The sequence below is a fragment of the Ischnura elegans genome, chromosome 4 (assembly GCF_921293095.1).
Source record: "Ischnura elegans chromosome 4, ioIscEleg1.1, whole genome shotgun sequence".
Taxonomy (NCBI): Eukaryota; Metazoa; Arthropoda; class Insecta; order Odonata; family Coenagrionidae; genus Ischnura; species Ischnura elegans.
In genome coordinates, this window is record NC_060249.1 from 130,944,159 (window position 1) to 130,962,934 (window position 18,776).

The 18,776-nt window shown below is 38.6% G+C and overlaps 1 protein-coding gene and 1 long non-coding RNA gene across 2 annotated transcripts in view; one reads left to right on the forward strand and one right to left on the reverse strand.

Moving 5' to 3' along the window:
• The window catches only part of LOC124158067, a 362,624-nt gene that overhangs the window by 249,322 nt on the left and 94,526 nt on the right, over positions 1-18,776 (reverse strand). The gene's annotated exons all lie outside the window — the stretch shown is intronic.
• Positions 8,209-11,476, forward strand: LOC124158068. The gene is made up of 2 exons (XR_006864696.1): positions 8,209-8,397; positions 11,285-11,476. It is a non-coding gene; the product is annotated as an uncharacterized LOC124158068 (long non-coding RNA).

Sequence of the window (18,776 nt, forward strand, 5' to 3'; positions counted from 1 at the left end):
GGTGGTCAACATCTGGAAGGGGAGTGGCTCCCTACAACATAACTGTATCATTCGGAGTACCCAGTTGGAGACTGTGGAATTTGTGAAGTGTCTGAGAGTTGGATTCAATTATATTCTATCGTGAAATAAACATATTCGGGAAAAAATAGGTCGAGCTCATCGTAATATGGTTTTTAAGTGAATATTAGGAAAGTGCAACGACAAACTGAGAGAAATTAGCTACTTCGCCCTCGTTATACCCCATTTGAAATGCGCTGCCAGTGTTCGAGACCCTCATGAAAAAGGCTTAATAACAGAGTTAGAACTCGTGCAAAGAAGAGCTGCCATGTACGTGAAAGATTGTTACGATAGTCTTGTTAGTGTAAATGACCTCTTAGATAAACTCGGGTGGGAATCTCTGTCAGACCGTAGAAAATAAATTAAAACTTTTAGATAAATTCAAGAGCTGTGTCTTTTCTAACGAAGTTAGCCATATCTTACGAACACTACATACTACGGAAGATCAGATCATATAAATAAAATAAGAGACATCGACTGTAGAACAGACAGATTTAGAATGTATTTTTTCCACGATCGATAAGAGATTATAACGGCAGTGTTAGAACTCAAAAATAGATTAGATGACTTTAAGTGTAGACTACTAACTTAAGTATAAATCAATGCATGTTTATGAATTTTAATATTATTTCTAACAGCATGTGGTAGTATGATTTTTAGTGCGTGTGACGTTTTTTTGGACCATGTGGTGTGCATGTGGGAGTCCAATTGCGTGCTGTAGACGCCCTGCCAAACACCCGAGAGGTGACTCCTAGGGTTTTATGTAGATGTAGATTTAGATAGATGGTGAGAGGCAACCCCTGCCAAGTGATACAACTGCGGAAGCTAACTGTCATTGGGTGCACGCACACACCTGAACTGTTCACATCTTTTCTCCAATCCATTCTTGTCAGTGATGTTAGTATCTTCTTTAGTTTCTCTCCTTTTTCTTTTCGCCATACGGCCAATTAATTATTATTTCATTCATCAATAGCATTTTATTCAGTTAAATTTTCCGTGTATGCAAACTCCTTCCCTTAACCATCGTGCGAAAAAACAAAAGCAGTACGGCACGCAATGATGATCGTATGGCTACAATTATTTTCAGCAGTCGATATTTTAAAATGTAATACATTAAAATTTTAACTATGAAATTGAAGTCAACCCAGCGTTAAAAATGAGCAAAAATTTGAATCCCTGATTTTAGTTTTTAATATTTAGACGATGAGTGTTGATGATAAAAAAAACGATGATTCAATTATCAGTAAAAAATTGATGACCAACCTCAGAGAAGTAACATAATACTACAATTAATAATGGTGATATACGTATTGAACATTATCTATTACAACAACAGATTTCGTTGAGCCTGAAAGGCCCATATTTCCTCCATAAAAAGCCCTTCCTTCGCCAAATTGTCGGAATGCTTGTGAAAAGCTTCCTACAGTACAACGAAAGGATAGTTACGGTAAAGTAAGAGACCAAGCTGGTAGATACCGTAGTGGTACAGGTTTACATACCTATGAAAGACTACGAGGAGTTGAAGTTGTTGAAGACGTCTACGATGATATCAGGGAAGTAATAAAACAGGCAAGGTGTGAAGGAAACCTTATAGTTTTAGGCGATTGGAACGCTGACGTTGGCGAATGTCAGGATGGAAGAAAACAGGAAAATATGGATTAGAAAATGAATGAAAGGGAGAAAGGAATTCTGCACAGAACACAAATTAGTGGTTCGAAAACGCTGTTCAAGGAATCACATGCGAAGAAGATATATACAAGGAAAATGCCAGTAGACAAAAGGAGATTTCAACTAGACTATATCTTAGTGAAGCAAATGTCTAAGAACCAAATTAAGGACTGTAAAAGCTACCCTGGGGCAGGTATCGAAAGTGATCATAACCTAGTAATGATAAAACTCTACCTGAAATTCAAGACATTAAACAAATCAGCGAAAAACGCATGGCAATTAGAAAAACTAAAGGAGCCGAAAAATCAACAGGCCTCTCTAGAAGTAGAAAAGGCAAGTAAGGATTAGATCAGAGTGAGAAATCAGTGGAGAAAAGCTGGAAGAATAGCAAAAGTGGGCTTAAGGAGGCCGCTAAAGAAGTTCTAGGGAGAAGGAAATGTGCTAAGAAAAAGCCATGGATCACGGATGAAGTCCTAGACCTCATTGAAGAACGGAGAAAGAATAAGGATTCGAATACTGAAGAAGCTTCCTACAATAGAATAAGGAACGAGATTTTCCACAAATCGAAAAAAGCCAGAGAAGTGTGGCTGAGGAACATATTCGAGGACAAGCAAAATAATTTAGTACAAGGGAAAGTGTAAGCGCCCAAAAGAATATTGAGAAACCATTTCAAGGAGCGAAGCACAAGATGTTATACAATAAGGGACAAGTATGGAAATAGTTTAATTGAAAAAGAAAACAAAGCTGAGAGATTGAAGAAGTTATACAACGGAATCAAAAGTAGCTCGAAAATTATCGAAGAGGAAAATGAAAAGGAAAAGAATGACATTGGAGCGAGCATCTTAAGATCGGAATTTGACGCTGCAATAAGAGACCTGCGAAAGAACAAGGCCCCAGGAATAGATGACACTCCAGCAGAGCTAATACAAAATGGAGGAGGAGAGGTATTAACTCAAGTGTATGAAACTATCTACGATATGTACTCAATAGGGAATTTAACTTGTTACTTCGCGAAGAACATCATCGTTCCCATGCCCCAAAGGAAGAGAGCAGAGAAGTGCGAAGATTTTAGGACCATAAGGCAAACGACAGATGCGTCGAAGATTCCGACCAGAATCATTAACAGGAGGATAGCACTAAGAGCAGAATAATTATTGGACGAGGACCAATTTGGTTCAGAAAAAGCAAGGGCACAAAAAAAGCAATTTTGGCTCTTAGGCTGCTTATAGAGAAGAAAATGGAGAAAAACTAACCGAATTTCACAGCATTTGTTGATTTAGAGAAGTCATTTGATAACATGGAATGGAATTCAATGCTAATAATTCTGAAATAAATCGGAATGCTCTACAATGATCGTAGAATTGTTCATATTTTGTATAAAAGCCGAGTAGCTTTAGTGAAAATTGGACCCAACTGTGCAGATGCAAAAATATGAAAAGAGTGAGACAAGGGTGATCCCCCTTAATTTTTAAGGTTTACACTGAGAAAGCCATCAATGAAATCAAGGAGAAGGCTTTGCGTGTCAATATCCACGAAGAAAAAAATAGTATAGGCATGCTGCGATTTGCTGACGATATACCACTCAAAGCCAAGACAGAGAAGGACTTGAGGAAGACATTGACAAATATTGAAAGGACTATGGCCAGCTATCAGCTGAAAATAACGAAAATAATACTAAGATATTAATACGCAGCAAAAGAGACGAGTCCAGGATAAACATTAACCTAGGAAAGCATAAACATGAAGAGGTGAAAGAGTTTTCATACCTGGGATTCCGCATTACCAAAGATAGAGGAAGCAAGAAGGAAATAGTCAGTAGAATAGCACAGGCGAAGAGGGCTTTCTAGGAAAAGAAGAATCTTTTTACAGCTGAGAACGCAAGCATAGAAGTAAGGAAACAATTCATCAGATGCTATTATATAAAGTATGTTTCTCTGTGGAAGCGAGGCTTGGACGATGACATCTGCAGAGAAGTCAAGAGTGGAGGCATTCTAAATTTGGTGCTACCGGAGAATGATGAAGATAAAATGGATCGACCGTGTAAGTAACGAGGAAGTGCTAAGGAGAGTGGAAGAAAAGAGAAGCCTATTAAAAACCTCTATCAGAAGACGGAACAACTTAGTTGGCCACATTTTGAGGCACGACGGCCTTATGAAGACAATCGTAGAAGGACAGAGATGGAAGGGAAGAAGGGCAAAGGACGGCCCCGAATGAGTTACATAGGAAAAAGGATGTAAAAGAGCAGAAATGCGTATGCTATGAAAAGGCTATCGGATAGGAGGGAGGAATGGAGAGCTGCGTCAAACCAATCTTAGGATTGTTGACTAATGATTATGATCACCAAATTATACAGCCACACCATTTCCCACGAATACTGATATTATTTTGGATTCACGAAAGGCCTTACATGACTTGTTAAATGTTAGCTTAACGAATACATTTAGATATGGAGTTAGACGAGCACTAAAATAATTGGGTACATGCTATCAACTGCATTGGGAATGTTAAATACGATTTTATCATAAAGGAAAATGGGATAATGCATAACATGTTGATAATATTGCAGTATGTGAGGAAGATCACTTTTTTTTTAAGTATGGCTGTAGAGCGTTAATTCACAACCAAGTTGACATCTTACCTATAACACCAATAATGCATTTACCGCACACTTAGCTAGGGTGATTACAAAGAATATTTAATTCAGCGAAAGTACAATATGCCATGCAACGATGAAACTCAAGAATGAAACTGAAATTCGGTGATAAACGTTACGACCAAGTCCTCGGGCGTAATATCGTTTTCAAAAATATGCAGGCATCCATGACATATGATCCGTTTCACGGATCTCGTCGGTTCAGTGAAAACTTGGAAGGCTGGCACATGAGGCAAGCTGCATCTTTAACTTAAAAGCCACCAAGAGCCAACAAGGATGGACGGGGAATTGGACAGGGTAGCACAATTGGAATAGAGCTCCGGGGGCCCTAGCGGAAGGAATGAACTAAAAAAAAAACTCACGTCCAGGCACACGTTGGGCAATCTTAGTGCTTTCTTTTAGGATCCGTGGCGACATTTTTCCTCTCTTTAGATTAATATTTGGACTCACCATTTATGATTCACTTTTACGTGGCTCCATGGCGCAGTGGTCAATTCTATGCGTAGCAATTGCGGTGGTTCAAATTCGAGGTAGTTATACTTTTTTCATTACGGAAAAGATGCATTCTTAACACCAACACAATCGATACAGATGACTCAATAAAAAACATAATTCTGAATTTTGTTAAACGACTACCTACATTTGTTAAAGGGGCTATATTCGTTAACGCATTGCTTTCTAGGAAGATTCATTCATTGAGAGGGAATCAGCAGAGGAATTTGCATTGGTTTTATCTGCGAATCCTTGCAGCTAATTACTGTCAAATATTCGTGGAGTAAAATTCCTACTCATAGTGTCGAAAATTCTCAATAAATAACCAGATACACTCGTAGTTGAAATAATTTTGATGTATTATTACTTTTATGATCAGAATAAACCATCATTCTCTGCATTAAAAAATGCTAAATGTATTTGAAGAATTCTGAGGTTATAAAGGTTTTATTGTGAAGAAGGTCATTATTTGAAGTGTGATTGAAAATCATACAAAACGGCCACATTTCCTGCTTTACTTTGATCTCCACCTACAAATGCACTGCCAAACATTCAGCTCCGAAGACCAAGAAGCATTCGCCGAAATTACAGAACACCCTGCAACTTTTAATCAAGAATTTATTTTTTCAGCGGAAAATGGCTTTAAGTTATGTACGGAAATATGATGATGATACTTATTTACATTCTCAGGAAGATCCCATTTTAAAAAAGCGTCAGCTCAGAGCCTTCGCACCCAAAACGTCGATATCCATCCCATCATGATATCCCCTCCTCAAATTCAACAGACACCCACTTCACTTGGGAGGCTCCTCCAGCGGCAAAAAATAAACCTCCAACCAGCCACCCTCCACCCCTCCAGCCCCGTATCAGCCGTCGATCTGAAAGCCGTTATCCCTCCTCGCCCATCCATCTCCTCCTACGATTCATAAAGACACGCTCAATTTCTCAGCATGCTGTCGGGGACCACCACCCTCTCACTCCCTTGGCCCTCCTTCCACCCCCCCCTCCCAAAGCCACCCCAGGGATGACGAGGTTCAAGGTGCCCCACTCACCATAACACTGGATATACCTCATCACATGTACGACGTACATTTATAGTGCATGCTATCCTGTCCTCATGATTCAGCATAATATTAGCCACCAAAAAATGTGTGCCAACCTGTTCCCAAAAATTAGATACTTTATCAGCAGACTTTAAACCAGAATTGCGCTTACATTTACAAGCCAATGCCACTCATAGCAAAGTACTGGATTCCCAAACATAAACAATTCTTCTGCCTTACAATAAAATTACGCACAATCTATATACACAAATAAATTCATAGAGAAGGAAAGAGAGGGATAGGAACATATAATGAAAAAAGGTGAGGATAACGAGGTAGATAGAATAAGTCAGAAAATCAGAGGGTAAAAATGCGGCCTGTACACAGAAAACTCCCTATGCTCTGGCCCAAAAGAGTGACCTAAAGATGACACTGGGGCAGCTCTCCATTCACCAACAGAAAAAAAGGACGAGGGCTTAAGGATGAAAGGAAAGATAATCACTCACACAATAACTGGAAAGAGACAGGAACATGCTTTTCGGGGAATGCTGAGCCCAAGTGAAACAAGCCAATGTGGCTCATCCTCTCCTCAATAAACTTCTTTATTAATTCACATGGCGCCTTAAGCGCAAACATACAAATGACCCACGGGCGGGCGCGCTGTCATGCATAGAACGCCAGTCTTGGAAAAGCAAGGATTTCAACATTGTACGTACGCTCTGGCCTAGAATGGCCCCGTGTATTCTTACAATATACGAGTTGACTGTCTATAGTGCTAGTTTTCGAAGCTCGAAGTAAGGTCGTTTATCAGGCCCGGGGGAAGAGGTACCAGCGACCGCCACTCCGCCTATAGTTGGAGTAAGCTATAACTCAAATATATTTTTTCAATTTTAATGATGAAGTACTTTCAGATATTCGTATTTTTATTTTTATTGATATTTTTGACATTATTACATAACGCAAAGTAATATTTTCATTCGCACATGTGTTTATGTTTTGAATCGTTTCAACGGACATTGCGCACCGTTCCATTCCGTCCATCAGCTGTGTTGTTGTTGTCGTCATACTCGTTGTGGGCCGTGTTCTTTTTTGCTTTTAACGCAGAAAAGGTTTGTTAATTGACAATTTTCTGGAAGTGTAGTGACATTTAACGCCTCAAAATGCGCGATAAATGTGCAGTTAGGGGTTGTCAATCGAAAGATTGCAAGTTTTTTCGATTTCCGCGAACTGTTTCCAGGTGAGTGTTTTCTTCATTCAGTCATATATATAATTATTTGATATAATCTGTTAAGTTTTCAAGCCATATTAGCTAATAATGTAATTCTTTCTTCAAGGAATTTTGATTTTCATTCGATAATCATTCCAATGTGTCCATTAAGTTGATGGAGTTGTTGGAAATGCTGGTGGTGAACGTTGTTGATGCAACGTTTTCAAGATACCCTCGTTATTTTTCACAAATTGTCATTCATATGTGTCCGACATTCGTTCTGCAAAATTGGTGAAATGTTTCAGAGTGTAACTTGTCAACATGATCATTGCATCAGCAATTTCCACGTACCGTTTTAATTGCATGTAGCAACTAAACACAATTATTTTCTCTATAAAAGGAGGAGAGGCAGAGTGATAACTTGTTAAGCCATCGGTGGAGATGCATGGAAGTATTTCCATTAATATACGCTGTAGTATAAGAATTTGTTCATGTGATTTTTGGACCTCCTGTATTCTATTAAGATTTGATTCGGTGGGTGATTGTTGACCTATTTTTGCAGTGGAGGTATTGATATCTCAGGGCCTGTGTTTCCGGTCCCAAGCCCGGAAAAAGGAGGAGGGTTTCTGTTGTTACTTAATTAGTGTCCATTTATAAAGTGATTCTTATTTTCCATCAGTCATTCTTCGTATAGTAAATTTTGGGAGTGTAAATTGAATTTTAGCTTAGAAATAACTGAACAGATGTGAAATAATCCTTAGATATAGGACTAGAGTGTTTTCCGCTGAAAATTTTACAAATGAGTAGTTGCTGTTTGACAAATGTAGTTGCAGTTAATTAGTTCTTATGACACATTAGGATGGTATGAATGAAATATATAAATTTCAATTCATACCATCATTTGTGAAGATATGATGGTATGAATTGTAATTATATTGCTCATAAATGACTACTCAATAGCTGGACATTTAAATATTTTCATTATTGCCATCAATCATTTTCATTTTCAGCAAGCTCTTTGATGCATTCTGGCTACCTCTAGATGGTATGACAGAGATATGAGGATGATCAATCTGTTGTTGTTGAAACAAAGGTATGTTACTACAAAGGGACTGAACCATATATGTACATTAACTTTTAGATCTGAAACAATTGTCATCATTGCCACCAATTAAAATATATCCATTGTATTACTTGCAGCAAGCCGGTTGATGTATTCCAGTTACCTCTAATGGCATGCCGTATATATGGTCTAGGAATCTACTGTTTTGCTAAAGGTAAGTAATTCAAGAGGAAATGTAATAATTTTCTAAATCCCTCCATTCCTTCCACACTTATCTGATCGAATGTTGAGGCTCACATTTAAAAAAGTATGTATCGATTAGTTAAAGAATTGGATTTTTAGTATCAAGTCTTGGAAGTATATTGACCAAGGCCTGAAATGAAGTCACCATGTACTTTTGCATGTATATTCCACTTCATACAAAATTTTGTCCAGAATGATTGTCAACTATTATATGAATGTGGATTCTCAAACTCTTTGTGTTTTAATCTTTTATTGTGGTGTAACACTTATTGCAATACAAAAACTAACTTCAATACACAGTGATTCACACATATATATACTAGTGGCCAACCTTCTAAGTTTCCACACCAAGTTACATGGTGGCCAACCCTGAAGATTCACACAGATTAAAGGTCTACAACACTTTGTCATTCTCTTGTAATATTGCATGCAATTTTCATAAATTTTTGACAAGTTTGATGCTCTAAACCAAACTTATTGACGACTTCAGCTATTCTATGAATTCAAGTATTCTGCCATTACTTGTTACTTCATGAATACAGTAACATATTCATTGTTGTAAGCAGCTGAGAAATCAATTCACAACTACATTTGGTCCTCTGTTATTTTTAATTCTGTCACTCTGCCTTCAGATCTTCTGATCAAACTGTTTCATATGTTTAAAGTTTTGATTCAGTTTAGTATGACAATTTCATGAAGTCAGAAGTATTTCATAAGGATATTTCCTCAAAGTGTGTGCCAAAAATTTGATGAATCATTCTATCATTCAGTGCTTCCTGTTTCATTTTCATTAAGTGGACACCAAATGAGTAATGCCTTTACGCTAACGCCTTTTAGGTTATGATACACTAATGACTAATATCCCTGAAAAAAATTAACTCCACCATGGTGGGTAAAGGAAGGGTAGTAGCCTTCATGGTGGGTAGTTACCCTTGCACAACCCACGCCCTACCCACCATTAAGGGTAAGGGAAGGATAGAAAAATCCTTCGTCTACCCTTCCTTGGAACTCCTTCCCTTACCATCTGTGTACCCTTCCTCTAGCCACCATTAAGGGTAGAAAAATTCTTCGTTTACCCTTCCTTGGGACTTAGAATTTTTAACTGAGGAAAACATATCCTGAAAGTGTCTCCTCAGCTACTTTCACCTGCTAAAGAGTATTGAGTTCTGTACAAGAATGTAAGCAGTCTTTGAAAGCAAAGATAGACGGGCTACACAGCTAATCTTTAAAATTCCCTTAAGGAAAACAATAATATACATATTCAGTGGCGTAGCCAGCCCCTATGAAAAAATTGTATAAACCTGTTTCAAAATTTTATACATTCTTATACATTATCATGGCAATGTATAAGAATTTATAAAAATTTGAAAGAGGTTTATACAATTTTTTCATAGGGGAGGGGTGGGGTCCCAGGGGATTTGGACCCTCCGCCCCCCGAAATAAAAAAAAATCATTTTCCTTCATAAAAGAAAAAAAAATTGAAAAATAATGAATTTAAAAAATACTTCTTTAACTATTGAAGTTTTTTCGATTATGAAAAGTGTTTGAATTAGTTGAAAACCCATTAATTAGTATCCTGTTTTTCAAAACTTTCCCCACCTGATTTTGGACCCCCCCCCCCCCCCAAACGAAATTCCTGGCTAAGCCACTGTACACAATAGTTTCTATAATTGTGTGAAAAAAGCTCATTTAGAAGTTCTTTCATTCACATTTTTAGGATGTAACATATTTGTGTGGCTGACAATGGGACATCGCGAGAGTGATGTTCGGTACTTGAATGCCGATCTTATTTTCTGAAACGAAATAGGTAGAAAAATGTCACAGATTTCTTCCACATAGGCCTGGGTGCGAATCTCGTCTTAAGATTTTGTAGTATAAGTTCCGTTGAGAAGCAACATATGACAAGTACCTAGATAGCTGAGGTTGTTAAAGTACTGGTTCATTATCCTCCAATATGTAGGTTTTGGATTCAAGACCATGTGAAGGCTAATTTTTTTTCTGTCTTATAACTTTAGAAATCACTGTTACAACTCATCCCCATTCGTTTAATTTAGTTTTCATATTAGTCCTACCCTTCCTGTACCCTTTATTGAGGCTGGCCCAACCCTTCCCGTACGCTCCAGGAAGGAGAGGGCCTACCCACCAATGTTCTAAAATACCCTTCGTCTACCCTTGCTGAAGATTATACGAAGGGTACACCTATCCTTCCCTTACCCTCATTGGAGGGTACACCTCACCACAATGGAGCTTATTTTTATCAGGGATCTGTTAATTTATCTTTATTTTTCATATATTATATCATAATTTATCTCAACAAAAAATATTTATTCACTCAGTTTTCCTTTTAATGACAGCAATTGAATTTCTCATACTAAGAGTTAGTCGCATTCGGCCTAGTCTTTAAGGTGACAGATGAGTTATCTGCAGCTCCTTTGTATTAACTCCTGAGTGTGTGTTAGCAAACATTCATATTTACAGTATCTCCTGATTTTTTTTAATTTTTACCAAATCACCTGCTTTTTAAATTTTTACTACAAATGTATTAGGAACAACCTATAAATTTCATGAAAACCTTAAATTGATTTTTCTGTATTCCTACAAAATCATTCCAAAAAGGTGGGAGTAGGGCTCCCAGGACATCATGTTAGGTCCTAATGATGAAGTGAGGCCCAATTAAATTGTTCCAATTGTTCCTAAACCAAAAACATGATAGTGTCAAGGCATTACTAAGTTGGTGACCAATGTGTTATTTTAGAAAAAGTTTGGTTCTCCCTTCTCCTAGGATTTTAATATTACTTTTACCTTAGGGAGCGTGGTGGTGATTGCCATGTCTCATTCGTGTCCTTCATTTCTTTCAGGTTATTTGGTTGAATTAGCAATCAGGGATTATCATTGTGGAAAAAGTGAAGAACAGCTATACTTTCTGGCAAGAGTAAAGAGGAAAATTGATATTTTTCATATTTTTGTACTTTTTTCATTATTAATCATGAATTGTGTTACTGTGTAGCTGCACATTATTGAGTTAATTAAATTTTTGTGTTGACAATATTGTATTATTTGAATTTTTTAAAGCAGCACATGCCATTTTCAACTTTGCCAATAATTGCCTTTAGAGTTATTCCATTGCTTTAGGGGTATTTTTATCGATAATATGATTTATCATTATCTTTTATAATGATTGATGAATGAATGCTCATTAAATTAAAGTTCTCAGTAAAGTGACAAATAATTCTCAACAAGCACCGAAGATACTTCATGCAAAGTAATCTTTAACTGCTTAATAATGATGAAGTGGTTTTGCTATGGATATTTTGGCCTATAAGAATTCAAATTACCTCCATTTTATTTAATTGTTGGTAATTTGAATTGTTATAGGCTGAAATCTCTAAGTAAAAAAATTAAATCGAAAACTTAAACAGAATTGGGAAAAAGCCCGGTTTGAATTTCCCGGTGACAACTAACGCCATCTATCCTTGGAGTACGTACTAGATCGGCCAGGCCATAAATATATTACACAGTTGGCACCTCTTGCTCGAAGTATTGTAGCTAATTTGTTTTTAGGTCGGCAAAAGGAACCCGACAACCGTAGCGTATAAATTAGGCCGCGTGACCGAACATGTACCACCTGTGTACCTTTGTATGTGTATCATCTATAAATCTGCAAGCTTGATCTAATTTCTACAAATAAAGATAAGTTTTTAACAAAAGTCGAGTGTTATCATATTAATGCATATAATACGGACAAAGTACGCCACGCGCCTGGCCGTGCAAAACTACCAGGCGTGCCCGCTCGAGGGATAAATTCATGGAGAAGGAAAGAAAGGGATAGGAACATGTAATAGAGAAAGGAGGAGGACAACGGTGCTGTGGTTGATGGAAAAAAGCCAGAAATCAGGGGAAAAATGACTGAATGGGACACGAACCAAAAACCTCCCGGTTGCCGTCCGGGTGCTCTACCAGTTGAGTTACCGGGGCACTTAGATTTACCATGATTTCGGTGAGGGTTTATACACATAAAACTCCCTTTACTCTGGTTCCGTCAAACAAGAAGATACGGCCCGGAAACGCCAACTGTATACACCACATTGGTCGTCCGGCTTCGCTTTGAACGTCACAAAATAGCAAGATCTGACGTGTTCGTCCTTGACTCCCTCATTCGTAGCCTCTTTGTTAGAAAGACCTTTGGCCGTTATGCCTTGCTGCGGATCATGAGAATACCAAGAATATTATTATATAATATTATTGAGCTTTCGATTTGTAGTCTTGTCCCGAGGATCGATCGTGGTTCTCTGGTTTGGAGCCGAGTGGAAGGCATAAACCAGAGGCTGCGTCGTTTCTGCACGGACATCGGAGCCTCCTTCGTGGACCTTAGGCCGGCAATCCGATCGTGTCGGATCCCTCTGAACCGTTCGGGAGTCCATTACACGGCCGAGTCGGCTAGTCGTGTAGCGAGTAGCATATTTGAGCACTGTAGGTCTTTTTTAGAGTAGAGAGTAGGGCAGAGTGTAGATATATTAGTGGGTTGAAAAATAAAGGGGTAAGTTCAAAACTTTTCACAGACAAAGATTCTTCCAGAAATGAGAATAGAGAAGTAGAGAGAAAAATCAGCGTTTCAGGTATTACATTTAAGCACGAGAAGCGTCAGTCGAGCAACACGTTCAAAGGCAGTCAAGGCTCAAGTCATTTTGATAGTGTGTCAATAAGACATGCATTTCCATTTATCAGCGGTATAGAGCCTGTGAATAGTCTATTCGACAAAAGCAAATCAGAATTATTCCCGAATCGCAATATTACTACTTCCGAAGTTTTAATCGTGGCTGTGGTTAATTGCCGTAGTTTAAGAAATAAGATTCCCGAATTCCACCATTTAATTCATAGTACGAAGTGTAACGTCATTTTTGGAACAGAAAGTTGGCTAACAGATGATGATTCAGACAATGAGATCTTCCCAAAATCGTTCACTGTTTATCGGAAAGATAGAATTAATCGAGTTGGGGGCGGAGTTTTTATAGCTGTAAAGAATTCAATCGTCAGCCAAGCGATAACCGTAACTGAGACCAGCGTTGAATCTGTGTGGTGTTTAATTAAATGTCCAAAATTCAAAACTATTTCATTGTTCGTATTACAGACCACCTAACTCAGATATAACGTCAATGTTGGATTTTCAAAATCAAATAAACAGCGTAGCATCCAAGTATCCTGAAAGAAACTTGATTGTGGGTGGAGATTTCAACGTACCTTCTATAGATTGGGAGACTTATAGCTTCATTCCTGGTGGGAGGGATAAAGTGATCTGCGAGGCTTTATTACACACTTTCACATCTAATTCATTGTTTCAAATAGCATCCGCACCAAACAGAGGAGAAAATATTCTTGATTTATTAGCGACAAATATACCACATCAGGTAATAAACGTTGGCACTGTCGAAGGAATAAGTGACCATAGGGTAGTAACTGCAAAGTTTTCTCTAAATACCGCTGTAAACTTTAAAAAAGAGCGTAAAGTTATCATTTTTAAAAGAGCTAATTTTGATGGGTTTAAGAGTCATATGAAAAATGCTTTCCCCGAGTTTCAAGAATCAGTATTAAAGTTAAATGTAGAGAATACTTGGAAAGCTTTTCTTTCGCTCGTAACTTCGGGAATAAATAGCTACATCCCTAGTAAAATAGTAAAAGAAGGCAGCGAACCGAGATGGTACGACCCGGAAGTGAGAAAATCATTGAGGCGACAGAGAGCGTGTCATGCTAAAATGAAAAAAGTCAGCACGGATCTATCCGCTAATGAACGCGAGCTAATAATTAAAAAATATAGGATGACTAAAGCCGCCACGAAGGAAGCGTTCAGGAATGCGTTCACGAATTTTAAAAGAAAAACACTAGTAGAGCAGTTACAGGATAACCCAAAAGCATTTTGGTCATATGTTAGGGAAGTTCAAGGTAAACGATCTACCGTATGTTCGCTGAGAAACGACAATGGAGATGTGTTGACAAGCAGTTACGATAAAGCCAATTTATTAAATTCCTACTTTAAGAGCGTGTTCACGGAGCCTTCCGAAAACTCACCCGAGACCGATGACAATCCCTGTCTACATAAGATGCCAGCTATTGACATTAGTACGCTCGGAATAGAAAATATATTGAAATCGCTCAGTCCAAATAAATCACCTGGTCCAGACGAAATCCCTTCTCGCGTATATAAAGAACTAGCCTCAGAACTTGCCCCCTACTTGCAGTTAATATTCAGTAAATCCATCAAGCAACACGAAGTACCTAATGACTGGAAAATCGCTAATGTAACGCCTATATTTAAAAGTGGAGACAAGGAAACGCCATCTAATTACAGGCCGATATCTTTAACGTCCATCTCTTGCAAAGTCCTTGAACACATCGTAGTCAGCTCGGTAATGAAACACCTAGACGCGCAAAACTTATTAATGGGAAATCAACATGGATTCAGGAAAAGCAGATCGTGCGAAACTCAGTTAGCGCTTTTCGGCCACGATATTTTAGTCTCCGGGGAAGACAACATTCCAGTAGACGCGATTTTTCTTGATTTCAAAAAGGCATTTGATAAAGTACCCCACGGAAAGTTAATAATAAAACTGAAATCTTATGGTCTAGACGAAGATGTCATTTCCTGGATTAGAGAATTTCTGAGCGACCGCGTCCAAAGAGTAGTATTAGACGGTGCAGTCTCCAATGAGGTTAGAGTGACTTCTGGCGTTCCTCAGGGTAGTGTCATTGGCCCACTCCTATTCCTTCTTTATATAAACGACATTGGCGAAGTAGTGCAGAGTAAGTTACGATTATTTGCAGACGACGCTGTAGTTTACAGAGAAATCCGTTCCAGCAAAGATATAGATGAACTAACGAATGACCTTGCTGCTATCCAAGCTTGGTGCGATGCTTGGCAGTTAGAATTAAATTTGGAAAAATGCGTCGTAATGAATTTCTGGAAGAAGAATAACTCCCTACAGCGTAACTATATCATTCGGGGCACCCAGTTAAAGGCAGTTGAATCCGTGAAATATCTAGGGGTTAGAATCAATAATGATCTATCGTGGAATAAACATATTCGAGAAATAACCGGTCAAGCTAATCGTAAAATGGGTTTTGTTAAAAGAATATTAGGAAAGTGCGACGACAAAGTGAGAGAAATTAGCTACTTTTCCCTCGTTAGACCACATTTGGAATACGCTGCCAGTGTTTGGGACCCTCATGAAAAAGGCTTAATAACAGAGTTAGAACGCGTGCAAAGAAGAGCTGCCAGGTATGTGAAAGGTCGTTACGATAGTCTTGTTAGTGTAACTGACCTCTTAGATAAACTCGGATGGGAATCTCTGTCGGACCGTAGATTGAAAAATAGACTAAACCTTTTAGATAAATTCAAGAGCAGTGTCTTTTCTGACGAAGTTAACCATATCTTGCGGACGCCAACGTACTACGGAAGATCAGATCATATAAATAAAATAAGAGAGATAGATTGCAGAACAGACAGATTCCGAATGTCATTTTTTCCACGATCAATAAGAGATTATAACGGCAGCAATAGAACGCGTAAATAGATTGCATGACTTGTAGTGTAGCCTACTAACCTATGTAAAACTTACTGCATGTTTCTGAATTTCTATTCTATATTCTATTTCTAACAGCATATAGTAGTATAGTTTGTTATTATACGGGACGTTTCTTGGACGGTGTGGTGTGCATGTGGGAGTCCAAATGCATGCTGCATGCTGGTGATTGATCGCCCCCTGCCAAACACCCTAGAGGTGGCTCGCAGGGTAATTTGTAGATAGATGTAGATGAATATTATTCTCATGATATAGCCTCAATACTCAAAAAGGCGTTGCACCACCTAAAAGGATCGCGGTGAATTCTTCTCGGGTTTCCATCCGGGTGAGCTCCATCTCCATCGCTGCCGACATTTCGATAGAACCCTTTTCTATCGTCATCAGGGCCGATGATCATCATCGTCATCGGCCCTGATGACGATAGAAAAGGATTCTATCGAAACGTCGGCAGCGACGGAGATGGAGCTCACCCGGATGGAAACCCGAGAAGAATTCACCGCCATCATACGCCGGGAAAAAGTGAAATCTTACCTAAAAGGATCTTTTAAATTCGGTGTTGCTTAGAATGGAGGGACTAACCATAAGAATAACCCCTGGCCCATAGAGCTGGAGGCGGACATGGGATGATTAGGATATTAACAACATTGTGATCCATTTATAGTCTGAAGTGCATCGCAAAAAGCAGTTTCTCCACTTAAAAGGAGCGTGGGTGGGGGTGTCCTTACCGCTGGGGTCCGTATCTCACGTGTGGGAAGCAAGCAGTCGGACGAGGGGCGGAATCGATATCATGCGCCCCTGGGGTTCTTTCGTGCGCCCACTCACCCCTGGCCCACGTCGCGTTGGTTGGAGGCAAGAAGAGGGATGGGGCTGATAAGAGCGACTCGGGTGTAGACGCGAACGAACTGCGATGAAAAATCACCCATCCGTGCAGGGACATACATCAGCCTCCTCATTCATGGTGGACTAGCATTCCTCCGACGTGAGTATTACCATGGTAACAGTTTACTCCTGCATGGATTGCTAAAATATCCATTAAAATTCCAGCAAACGAAAGACGCACGAAAAATCCATTAGTAATAAATGTTTTCTATATTCAGATAAGATTTCGCACCGTCGTAATTTACGGGCGGACAATCCCATCATTCGACATGGGCATGTTAATATAAGAGATACTGTGTACCATCGGCTGCATTGAGTTCACATTCATAACATTGATTTCACGCGTTAAAAAATTTAATGCAAGCCTGAGAATCTTGCAAATACGTGAGCAAACATATGACAGTGATAGTAAGATTAAATAACAAAAGTTAATTTCTAATGATGAAATAATGTGCACGACGGATGGAATTTTCAATTAAATACACATTAATTGTACATATGATTGATTTATGTGCTCTTGAAAATGTATGTCAAGAATTCTAATGGAAATGCACAAATACCTCGTTGAAAATGTAATAAACCTTCACGTCATATGATGAAAAATAATTTGATACTGGAATTTATGCCTACCTTGTGAGATGAAAATATTTTGAGTAGAGATAACCGTCACTCGGTCGCGTGGTATAATATTGAAACTCCAACATCATTTCACGTCTTGAAGAATAATTTCATTTGTTTTTCTCGTTATTCAGTTCCATTCATGTCAAATTCACCAAAGATCCTGGCATTTGGAGGATTTCCAGAAGCACACTGTGTGATTTCACTGACCTTAACACGGTGATATTTTCCAATTCCGATCGTAGTTATGTGAAAATGGAAATTGAAGCAATCAATTAACCACATGGAAAAGACTGCACTCACTATGCCTGAATCAAAATAATTTCCCGCTATATTGAAAGAATTACATCTAGGGTGCAAAAATATGACAACTCCGGATTATGAGGTGATATGGAATGTGGAAATGTGACGACGTCATTACATTAGTGTAATATATAAAACTCACATGTAATGCGTAAACCAGGCTTTGAGAAATTTCATATTTCTTAAATAAATCAAACAGATTTTTTGTCGAAACCGTGTAAAATAGTAGAGGCTATGATGAAAGGTTAAAGTACTGATGCCCCTTATTTATTGTTGCGATGATCATCCCCGTCCTCACTTCCCAATGCAGTACGCACGCCTCTCTACAGACGTGACCTTAGTCATATCGAAACCTTGGTTTTTCAAGCAATTATTTTTTTGCGGATGATTTGGTTTTTAATTTTGACAGGGGAAAAAAACAAGTTTCCTGAAAGTAAAGCCCAACACCCTTCTACTATATTAGTATCCATCCATGAACTTCAATGAAGCCAATTAAATCAAGGAATAGAAACCTTTTTTTAAAGTATTTTCATACAAAATTGTAGTAACTTTTCTAATTTCGATGGCAGCCCAACTTTCCGAAAACTAACTGATGTGTATGCTGAGGAATGGGTCGTCGTTAGGGGCAATGGCTGCAGTAGATAACACACTGTGAGGAAGATTGACGGATCCCTTGATTGAGAAACTTTGTGTTCCCGTTTACTTATGCAAAAATAGGACTTCATTGAAACAGCAATCAACGTGGCGCTTTCTTAATTTTTCTGTGGCAGTACTCTTGGGTACAGTAATTTTCCTGTGGCAGTTTCACCGCAGCTTATGGGCCACAAATAGGTAAGGGCCTTGAGGCTTTATTCTCCACGCCCAGCGAATAACTGCAAAAAAAAACAGCACGCATTTTAAATAGTACCTCAAATGGGCCTACACCCATATTTGGGTCTACATCCCAGAGAAGAAATATGCATACAAAGCGTACAAA